Source organism: Arachis ipaensis, chromosome B1 (genome assembly GCF_059453495.1).
Source record: "Arachis ipaensis isolate K30076 ecotype BB chromosome B1, ASM5945349v1, whole genome shotgun sequence".
In the NCBI taxonomy this organism is placed as follows: domain Eukaryota; kingdom Viridiplantae; phylum Streptophyta; class Magnoliopsida; order Fabales; family Fabaceae; genus Arachis; species Arachis ipaensis.
This window is the reverse complement of record NC_142436.1, coordinates 66,921,772-66,933,502: the sequence shown is the minus strand read 5'-3', so window position 1 is coordinate 66,933,502 and position 11,731 is coordinate 66,921,772. Positions and strand designations below refer to the sequence as shown.

The window sequence follows — 11,731 nt, the reverse complement described above, 5'->3', positions numbered from 1 at the left end:
CATCCTTCCAGTGAAAACTACGCTCACGCGCTCTGTCACAGCACGGCTAATCACCGGTTGGTTCTCGATCCGGTTGGAATAGGATTTACTATCCTTTTGCGTCTGTCACTAACACCCAGCCTTCTGGAGTTTGAAGCTCGTCACAGTCATTCAATCCTTGAATCCTACTCGGAATACCACAGACAAGGTTTAGACTTTCCGGATTCTCATGAATGCCGCCATCAGTTCTAGCTTATACCACGGAGATTCTGATTAAGGAATCTAAGAGATACTCATTCAATCGTATATAGAACGGAGGTGGTTGTCAGGCACACGTTCATGATTTGAGGAAGGTGATGAGTGTCACAGATCATCACCTCCATCACTGTTAAGCGCGAATGAACATCTTAGATAGGAACAAGCGTGTTTGAATGGAAAACATAAATACTTGCATTAATTCATCGAGACACAGCAGAGCTCCTCACCCCCAACAATGGGGTTTAGAGACTCATGCCATCAGAGAATACAAAGTTTAGATCTAAAATGTCATGAGATGCAAAATAAGTCTCTAAAAGTTGTTTAAATACTAAACTAGTAGCCTAGGTTTACAAAAAATGAGTGGACTATGATAGATGATGCAGAGATCCACTTCTGGGCCCACTTGGTGTGTGCTGGGGCTGAGATTTAAGCAAGTCACGTGCAGAGGCCATTTGTGGAGTTGAACGCCAGTTTTTGTGCCAGTTTGGGCGTTTAACTCCAGCTTTTGATCCTTTTCTGGCGCTGGACGCCAGAATTGGGCAGAGAACTGGCGTTGAACGCCAGTTTACGTCGTCTATCCTTGTGCAAAGTATAAACTATTATATATTGCTGGAAAGCCCTGGATATCTAATTTCCAACGCAATTGGAAGCATGCCATTTCGAGTTCTGTAGCTCCAGAAAATCCACTTTGAGTGCAGGGAGGTCAGAATCCAACAGCATCAGCAGTCCTTTTTCAGCCTGAATCAGATTTTTGCTCAGCTCCTTCAATTTCAGCCAGAAAAATACCTGAAATTACAGAAAAACACACAACTCATAGTAAAGTCCAGAAATATGAATTTTTCCTAAAAACTAATGAAAATAGACTAAAAACTAACTAGAACATACTCAAAACTATATAAAATTAACCCCAAAAAGTGTATCAAATATCCGCTCATCACGGAGCCACGCCGGATCACTTTGCATGAGCAAGGAGCTCCGGATATCATAATTCAACCTTTGCAAGCAAGGTATCTTAACCTTGATCCAAACTTTGAGTTGAAGAGTAGCTTGATAAATCTACTTCCTAAGTATCATGGGTTGCCGGGTCAAGACCCCATCCGACATCTAAGAGACTTTCAAGTTGCTTGTTCTACGGCTCGAAGGCATGGAGCCGACGAGTTGGATATTATGGTTTTTGCCTTCCTTTTCTCTCTTGAAGAGCAAGCAAAGACATGGTTCTATTCACAACCGGATGAGATTGTGACCAATTGGGATTTCTTGAGAAGAGAGTTTCTAGATAAATTCTTTCCACCGGAGAAGACCAACTACATCCAGAAGGAGATTTTGGGTATAATACAAAGAGACCAAGAGAGTTTATACGAGTATTGGACTTGATTCAAGAGGCAATTGTACAAGGATTTATACCGGTTCGGAATTCCACAAAATAATTCCGTTGTTAGTATAGTCCAAACCAATAGTCAATCCTCGAATAAAATTAAGATGTGGTTTTGTCACAAGTACAAACCCAATGAAAATTAACCGAAGTATTTAGACTCCGGGTCGTCTCCCTAAGAATTATAATGAAGTGTATGCTTATTGGCTATAAAGGGGCAAGGGGGTTTTGGTTTATAAGAGGAATAAGAAAAGATATATCAAGCAAGTAACTAAAGAAAGCAAGTAATAAGGAGAGATATTCATGGCAAGGGTTGAGATCATAGGCTCTCTATCCTAGTCATTAATCATAATAATGCTTAACAAGAATTTATCTCATTTCGTCATCTCCAACATTGGAAGAAGGTGTAAGTTATCTTCCATGAGAGAAAATCAAACAAGACTAGCTAATCTCAATCCAAATGTCCCAATCAACTCACTAATTAAATTAGCAAGAGATTAGAGTCAATGGAATTAATATTAACTAACAACTCTAGATCACCAATCTGAACTGGGTTTTCATGACTCAAGATTGCCTAATTACTCTTTCCAAGCCAAGAATGCTCAAGGTCTACTCTAAGCACAACCAAGCATTTTGTCAAACACTTGGTGGGTAATAAAAGAAAGCATAGTAAATATGCAAGAATAATAAAATCTAACAACTACCAATTGCAAGGAAAGTAAATCAACAATTTAATTCATCAATGAAAGAAACATCAACATCAAATTGCATTAAATGTAAACCAAATCCAACATGAGTTCATCATCACAAAAGAGAGCAAAATGAGAAATTAACATTACAAATAAGAAAATCAAGATGTTGGAATGAGAAATTATAGAAGAAACAAGATGAGATTAAGTAATTAATTCAAGATCCAAGACAATCTAACCTAATCCTAACCTAATTCTAGAGAGAAGAGGGAGCTTCTCTCTCCAGAAAACTAACTAAAGGCTCATGTTGACTAACTAATTGCTCCCTTTTTGCTTGGACTTCAATTCTACATGAAATACACTCAGAAACAAGTTGGATTTGGACCTGGGTAGCTAAGAAATCGCACCCAGCATTTTGCCTTTAAGTGGGCCACGTGCTGGTATCGGCGCGTACGCACCATGTGCGCGTGCGCGTCGATTTGGCTATTTCTTCATCCGCGCATACGCGGCATGTACGCGTGCGCGTCTCTATGTGAAATCACTTATGCGCGTGCGCACCTTGTACGCGTGCGCGCCCATTGATGCATTCCCCAATCTTTTGTTTCCTCATACATTCACCACTTTGTATGCTTTCCTCCTCATTTCTTCCATCCAATACTTGCCTTATGAACCAGAAATCACTCAACAAACACATCAAGGCATCGAATGGAATTAAAGTGAATCAAAATCACCAATTTAAGGGCCTAAAAAGCATGTTTTTATACTTAAGCACAATTCAAGGGAGAATTACAAAACCATGCTATTTCATTGAATAAATGTGGGAAAAGGTGGTAAAATCCCCTAAAATAAGCACAAGATAAACCAGGAAATTTGATTGGAAAGGATTTATACCAGTTCGGAATTCCACAAAATAATTCCGTTGTTAGTATAGTCCAAACCAATAGTCAATACTCGAATCAAATTAAGATGTGGTTTTGCCACAAGTACAAACCCCAATGAAAATTAACCGAAGTATTTAAACTCCGGGTCATCTCCCTAGGCATTACAATGAAGTGTATGCTTATTGGCTATAAAGGGGCAAAGGGGCTTTTGGTTTATAAGAGGAATAAGAAAAGATAAATCAAGCAAGTAACTAAAGAAAGCAAATAATAAGGAGAAACATTCATGGCAAGGGTTGAGATCATAGGCTCTCTATCCTAGTCATTAATCATAATAATGCTTAACAAGAATTTATCTCATTTCGTCATCTCCAACATTAGAAGAAGGTGTAAGTTATCTTCCATGAGAGAAAATCAAACAAGACTAGCTAATCTCAATCCAAATGTCCTAATCAACTCACTAATTAAATTAGCAAGAGATTAGAGTCAATTGAATTAATATTAACTAACAACTCTAGATCACCAATCAAAACTGGGTTTTCATGACTCAAGATTGCCTAATTACTCTTTCCAAGCCAAGAATGCTCAAGGTCTACTCTAAGCACAACCAAGCATTTTGTCAAACAGTTGGTGGGTAATAAAGGAAAGCATGGTAACTATGCAAGAATAATAAAATCTAATAACTACCAATTGCAAGGAAAGTAAATCAACAATTTAATTCATCAATGAAAGAAATATCAACATCAAATTGCATTAAATGTAAACCGAATCCAACATTAGTTCATCATCACAAAAAAGAGCAAAATGAGAAATTAACATTACAACTAAGAAAATCAAGATGTAGAAATGAGAAATTATAGAAGAAACAAGATGAGATTAAGTAATTAATTCAAGATCCAAGACAATCTAACCTAATCCTAACCTAATTCTAGAGAGAAGAGGGAGCTTCTCTCTCTAGAAAACTAACTAAAGGCTCATGTTGACTAACTAATTGCTCTCTCTTTGCTTGGACTTCAATTCTGCATGAAATACACTCAGAAACAAGTTGGATTTGGGCCTGGGCAGCTCAAAAATCACCCCCAGCATTTTGCCTTTAAGTGGGCCACGTGCTGGTATCGGCGCCTACGCGTCATGTACACGTGCGCGTCGATTTGGCAATTTCTTTATCCGCGCGTACACGGCATGTACGCGTGCACATCTCTATGTGAAATCACTTCTGCGCGTGCGCGCCTTATACACGTGCGCACCCATTGATGCATTCCCCAATCTTTTGTTTCCTCATGCATTCTCCACTTTGTATGCTTTTCTCCTCATTTCTTCCATCCAATACTTGCCTTATGAACCTGAAATCACTCAACAAACACATCAAGGCATCGAATGGAATTAAAGTGAATCAAAATCACCAATTTAAGGGCCTAAAAAGCATTTTTTATACTTAAGCACAATTCAAGGGAGAATTACAAAACCATGCTATTTCATTGAATAAATGTGGGAAAATGTGGTAAAATCCCCTAAAATAAACACAAGATAAACCATGAAATCGGGATTTATCAAATTTTCCCACACTTAAACTAAGCATGTCCTCATGCTAAAATCAAGAAAGAAGCAAAGGGTATTAACATTTATTTAATGCAAACTAACTAAACGCAATCTATCTATATGCAACCTAATTACATGAATGCAATGGCTCAGTCAAAATGAATCAATCTCCATGAATACACATGCAAGCACATGGGCCAAGGCATTAGCAAGCAAATCAAACCACAATTGGATTGAATCATTGAAAGATTTTACAAACTTGCAAGAAAATATGATCATGGGTGGAAACATGTAATTGAGCAATCGAACCTTCACCGGATGTATATCCGCTCTAGGCACTCAAGTGTATGGGGTTGATTCACTCAATTCTCCCCCAATCATGCTTTTCAAGATTTGTTTTTCATCTAACGATCAACAATTACTTTTATGCACGCATACAAATATCATGAGGACTTTTCCATGGGTTGCAATGGGGCTAGGGTCAAGGTAGGGTGCATGATGAGCGGATAATTTATACGCTTTTTGGCATTGTTTTTAGTATATTTTTAGTAGGATCTAGTTACTTTTAGGGATGTTTTTATTAGTTTTTGTGTTAAATTCACATTTTTGAACTTTACTATGAGTTTGTGTGTTTTTCGGTGATTTTTGGTAATTTCTGGCTGAAATTGAGGGACTTGAGCAAAAAATCAGATTCAGAGGTTGAAGAAGGACTGCTGATGCTGTTGGATTCTAACGTCCCTGCACTCAAAGTGGATTTTCTGGAGCTACAGAACTCAAAATGGCGAGCTTCCAATTGTGTTGGAAAGTAGACATCCAGGGCTTTCCATCAATATATAATAGTTCATACTTTGGTCGAGTTTAAATGACGCAAAAGGGCGTTGAACGCCAGTTCTATGCTGCAGTCTGGAGTTAAACGCCAGAAACACGTCACGAACCATAGTTGAACGCCAAAAATATGTTACAACTTGGTGTTCAACTCCAGAAGAAGCCTCTACACGTGTAAACTTCAAGCTCAAACCAAGCACACACCAAGTGAGCCCCAGAAGTGGATTTATTCATCAATTACTTACTTCTGTAAACCCTAGTAGCTAGTTTAGTATAAATAGAACCTTTTATTTACATCTTCGGATCATCTTTGATGAGTTTATGATATCTTAAACTTTCATGGGGGCTGGCCATTCTGCCATGCCGGGACAATTATCACTTATGTATTTTCAAACGGTAGAGTTTCTACACTCCATAGATTAAGGTGTGGAGCTCTGCTGTTCCTCATGATTTAATGCAAAGTACTACTATTTTTCTATTCAATTCAACTTATTCCGCTTCTAACATATCCATTCGTTCCCAAGAACAAGATGAATGTGATGATTATGTGACGCTCATCATCATTCTCACATATGAACGCGTGCCTGACAAACACTTCCGTTCTACATGCAAACAAGCTAGAATGAATATCTCTTAGATATCTAATACAGAGGACCGAGTCCGAGATATTAGAATCTTCGTGGTATAAGTTAGAATCCATGGATGGCCATTCCTGAGATTCGGAATGTCTAAACCTTGTCTGTGGTATTCCGAGTAGGATTTGGAAAGGGATGGCTGCGACGAACATCAAACTCGCGAGTGCTGGGCGTAGTGACAGACGCAAAAAGAGGGTGAATCCAATTCCAGTATGATCGAGAACCTCCAGATGATTAGCCGTGCCGTGACAGAGCATTTGGACCATTTTCACAAAGAGGATGGGATGTAGCCATTGACAACGGTGATGCCCTACAGAAAGCTTGCCATGGAAAGGAGAAGACTGATTGGATGAAGATAGCAGGAAAGTAGAGGTTCAGAGGAATGAAAGCATCTCTATACGTTTATCTGAAATTCTTACCAATGATATACATAAGTATCTTTATCTTTATTTTCTTTTTATTTATTATTATTTATTCGAAAACTCCATAACCATTTAATATCCGCCTGACTGAGATTTACAAGATGACCATAGCTTGCTACATACCAACAATCTCCGTGGGATCAACCCTTACTCACGTAAGGTTTTATTACTTGGACGACCCAATGCACTTGCTGGTTAGTTGTGCGAAGTTGTGAAGTTATGTTTGGACCATGGTATTGCGCACTAGGTTTTGGCGCCATTACTAGGGAGAGAGCGAACAACAAATGTTACCTAACTTGAGTAACAATTTCGCATACCAAGTTTTTGGCGCCGTTGCCGGGGATTGTTCGAGTTTGGACAACTGACGGTTCATCGTGTTGCTCAGATTGGATAATTTTCTTCTTATTTTGTTTTCAAAAAGTTTTAAAAAAAATTTTCAAAAATATTTTCTTCTTTTTCGTTTTTCCCAATTAATATTCGAAAAAAATATATATATTTTTCTTCAGAGTTTTTTAGAATGAATTCTAGTGTTTCATGAAGCATGTTGAAGCCTGGTTGGCTGTAAAGCCATGTCTAAATTCATTTGGACTAAGGCTTCCAAACCATCATCACAAGAGCAAGCTAGTTGTTGCTAATAAAATTTGTTGTTGTATGATTGATTTGTATTCTGAAGCTTAGCTGGCTATTGGCCATGTCTAGTGTTTTAGACCGGAGCTTTTACTGAAAGCTTGGCTGGCTAGTGAGCCATGTCTAATTCCTGGACTGAAGCTTTATACAAAGAGTGCAAGATTCCTGGAATTCATATTAAAAATTTTGAAATCCTTATTTTCTTTTTCAAATAATTTTCAAAAAATACAAAAAAATTTATAAAATCATAAAAATAAAAAATATTTTGTGTTTCTTGTTTGAGTCTTGAGTCAATTTTTAAGTTTGGTGTCAATTGCATTTTTTCTAAAAATGTATGCATTCATAGTGTTCTTCATGATCTTCAAGTTATTCTTGGCCAGTCTTCTTGTTTGATCTTCATATTTTCTTGTTTTGTGTCTTTTCTTGTTTTTCATATACATTCTTGCATTCATAGTGTCTATACATGAAAAATTTCTAAGTTTGGTGTCTTGCATGTTTTCTTTTCTTGAAAATTTTTCAAAAATAAGTTCTTGATGTTTATCTTGACATTCAAAGTGTTCTTGGTGTTCATCTTGACATTCATAGTGTTCTTGCATGCATCACATGTTTAGATCCAAAATTTTCATGCATTGCATCATTTTCATGTTTTTCTCTTTCATCATTAAAAATTCAAAAATAAAAAAATATCTTTCCCTTTTTCACTCATAAATTTCGAAAAGTTGGATTGACTTTTTCAAAAATTTTTAAAATTTAGTTGTTTCTTATGAGTCAAATCAAATTTTCAATTTGAAAATCTTATCTTTTTCAAAATCATTTTCAAAAATCAAATCTTTTTCATCTTTCTTATTTATTTTCGAAAATTTTAAAAATATTTTTCAAAAATTTTTTTCTTAATTTTATCTCATAATTTTCGAAAATATCATCAAAAATTAATGTTTTGATTCAAAAATTTCAAGTTTGTTACTTGCTTGTTAAGAAAGATTCAAACTTTAAGTTCTAGAATCATATCTTGTGATTACTTGTGAGTCAAGTCATTAATTTTGATTTTTAAAATCAAATCTTTTTCAAAACTAATTTTAATCATATCTTTCCATCATATCTTTTAAATCATATCTTTTTTAAAAATTTGATTTTAAAATATCTTTTCTAACTTCTTATCTTCTTATCTTTTCAAAATTGATTTTCAAATCTTTTCTCAACTAACTAATTGATTTTTTTTGTTTGTTTCTTATCTTTTTCAAAACCACCTAACTACTTTTCCCTCTCTTATTTTCGAAAATTCCTCCCTCTTTTTCAAAAATTCTTTTTAATTAACTAATTGTTTTAAATTTTAATTTTAATTTTATTTAATCCTTTAATTTTCGAAAATAATCAACCCCTTTTCAAAAATTAATTTTCAAAAATTTTCTCTCTCATCTTATTCTATTTATTTATTCATTTACTAACACTTCTCTTCATCTCAAATCACTGCTCCTATCCGCACCCTTGTATTTGGATTATCCATTCTTCTTCACTCTTATTCCCTTTCTTCTTCTACTAACAACAAGGGAACTTCTATACTGTGGTAAAAAGGATCCCTATTATTATTTTCTGTCCCCTTCTTTTTCATATGAGCAGGAGCAAGGACAAGAACATTCTTGTTGAAGCACATCCTGAACCTGAAAGGACTCTGAAAAGGAAACTAAGAGAAGTTAAAATACAGCAATCCAGAGACAACCTTACAGGAATTTTCGAACAAGAAGAGGAGATGGCAGCCAAAAATAATAATAATTCAAGGAAGATGCTTGGTGACTTTACTGCACCAAATTCCAATTTACATGGAAGAAGCATCTCCATCCCTACCATTGGAGCAAACAATTTTGAGCTGAAACCTCAGTTAGTTTTTCTAATGCAACAAAACTGCAAGTTTCATGGACTTCCATCTAAAGATCCTTTTCAGTTCTTAACTGAATTCTTGCAGATATGTGATACTGTTAAGACTAATGGAGTAGATCCTGAAGTCTACAGACTCATGTTTTTCCCGTTTGCTGTAAGAGACAGAGCTAGAGTATGGTTGGACTCTCAACCTAAGGATAGCCTGAACTCTTGGGATAAGCTGGTCACGGCTTTCTTAGCCAAGTTCTTTCCTCCTCAAAAGCTTAGTAAGCTTAGAGTGGATGTTCAAACCTTCAGACAGAAAGAAGGTGAATTCCTCTATGAAGCTTGGGAGAGATACAAGCAACTGACCAAAAAGTGTCCTTCTGACATGCTTTCAGAATGGACCATCCTGGATATATTCTATAATGGTCTGTCTGAATTAGCTAAGATGTCATTGGATACTTCTGCAGGTGGATCCATTCACCTAAAGAAAATGCCTGCAGAAGCTTAAGAACTTATTGACATGGTTGCTAACAACCAGTTTATGTACACTTCTGAGAGGAATCCTGTGAGTAATGGGACGCCTCAGAAGAAGGGAGTTCTTGAAATTGATACTCTGAATGCCATATTGGCTCAGAGTAAAATATTGACTCAGCAAGTCAATATGATTTCTCAGAGTCTGAATGGAATGCAAGCTGCATCCAACAGTACTCAAGAGGCATCTTCTGAAGAAGAGGCTTATGATCCTGAGAACCCTGCAATAGCAGAGGTAAATTATATGGGTGAACCTTATGGAAACACCTATAATCCCTCATGGAGAAATCACCCAAATTTCTCATGGAAGGATCAACAGAAGCCTCAACAAGGCTTTAATAATGGTAGAAGAAACAGGTTTAATAATAGTAAACCCTTTTCATCATCCACTCAGCAACAGACAGAGAATTCTGAGCAGAATCCTTCTAGCTTAGCAAATTTAGTCTCTGATCTATCTAAGGCCACTCTGAGTTTCATGAATGAAACTAGGTCATCTATTAGAAATTTAGAGGCACAAGTGGGCCAGCTGAGTAAAAAGATCACTAAAACCCCTCCTAGTACTCTCCCAAGCAATATAGAAGAGAATCCAAAGAGAGATTGCAAGGCCATTGATATAACCATCATGGCCGAATCCAAGGAGGAAGGGGAGGACGTGAATCCCAAGGAGGAAGACCTCCTGGGACGTCCAGTGATCAATAAGGAGTTTCCCTCTGAGGAACCAAAGGAATCTGAGGCTCATCTAGAGACCATAGCGATTCCATTGAACCTCCTTATGCCCTTCATGAGCTCTGATGAGTATTCTTCTTATGAAGAGAATGAGGATATTACTGAAGAGCAAGTTGCCAAGTACCTTGGTGCAATCATGAAGCTGAATGCCAATTTATTTGGTAATGAGACTTGGCGAGATGAACCTCCCCTATTCACCAATGAACTAAATGCATTGGATCAACTGAGATTGCCTCAGAAGAAACAGGATCCTGGAAAGTTTCTAATACCTTGTACCATAGGCACCATGACCTTTGAGAAGGCTCTATGTGACCTTGGGTCAGTGATAAATCTCATGCCCCTCTCTGTAATGGAGAAACTGGGAATTTTTGAGGTATAAGCTGCTAAAATCTCATTAGAGATGGCAGACAACTCCAGAAAATAGGCTTATGGACAAGTAGAGGACATGTTAGTAAAGGTTGAAGGCCTTTACATCCCTGCTGATTTCATAATCCTAGATACTGGGAAGGATGAGGATGAATCCATCATCCTTGGAAGACCCTTCCTAGCCACAGCAAGAGCTGTGATTGATGTTGACAGAGGTGAACTAGTCCTTCAATTGAATGAAGACTCCCTTGTGTTTAAAACTCAAGGTCATCCTTCTGTAAATATGGAAAAGAGGCACAGTAAGCTTCTCTCAAAACAGAGTCATACAGAGCCCCCACAATCAAACTCTAAGTTTGGTGTTGGGAGGCCACAACCAAACTCTAAGTTTGGTGTTGAACTCCCATATCCAAACTCTAAGTTTGGTGTTGGGAAGTCTCAACAATGCTCTGAACATCTGTGAGGCTCCATGAGAGCCCACTGTCAAGCTATTGACATTAAAGAAGCTCTTGTTGGGAGGCAATCCAATTTTTATTTATCTAATTTTATTTTTATTTTTTATTATTCTTTCATGTTTTATTAGATTCATGATCATGTGGAGTCACAAAATAAATCAAAAAATTAAAAACAGAATCAATAATAGCAGAAGAAAAATCATACTCTGGAGGAAGGACTTACTGGCGTTTAAACGCCAGTAAGGAGCATCTGGCTGGCGTTCAACGCCAGAACAGAGCATGGATCTGGCGTTGAACGCCAGAAACAAGCAACATCCTAGCGTTCAGATGCCAGGAATGCACACTGAGGAAAGCTGGCGCTGAACGCCAGAAACAAGCATAGAACTGGCATTCAACGCCAGAAACATGCTGCATCTGGGTGCTGAACGCCCAGAACAAGCATCAATTCGGCGTTTAAATGCCAGAATTGCATGCAAAGGCATTTTACATGCCTAATTAGTGCAGGGATGCAAATCCTTGACACCTCAGGATCTGTGGACTCCACAGGATCATCTCAGCATTTGTGGACCCCA

General features: G+C 37.3%; 1 non-coding gene across 1 annotated transcript; it reads right to left on the bottom strand.

The window, feature by feature from the left end:
- Nucleotides 1-9,367: 9,367 nt before the first annotated feature.
- Nucleotides 9,368-9,475, bottom strand: LOC148576901 (small nucleolar RNA R71). The gene has a single exon (XR_015903349.1). It is a non-coding gene; the product is annotated as a small nucleolar RNA R71 (small nucleolar RNA).
- Between the last annotated feature and the right edge of the window lie 2,256 nt (nt 9,476-11,731).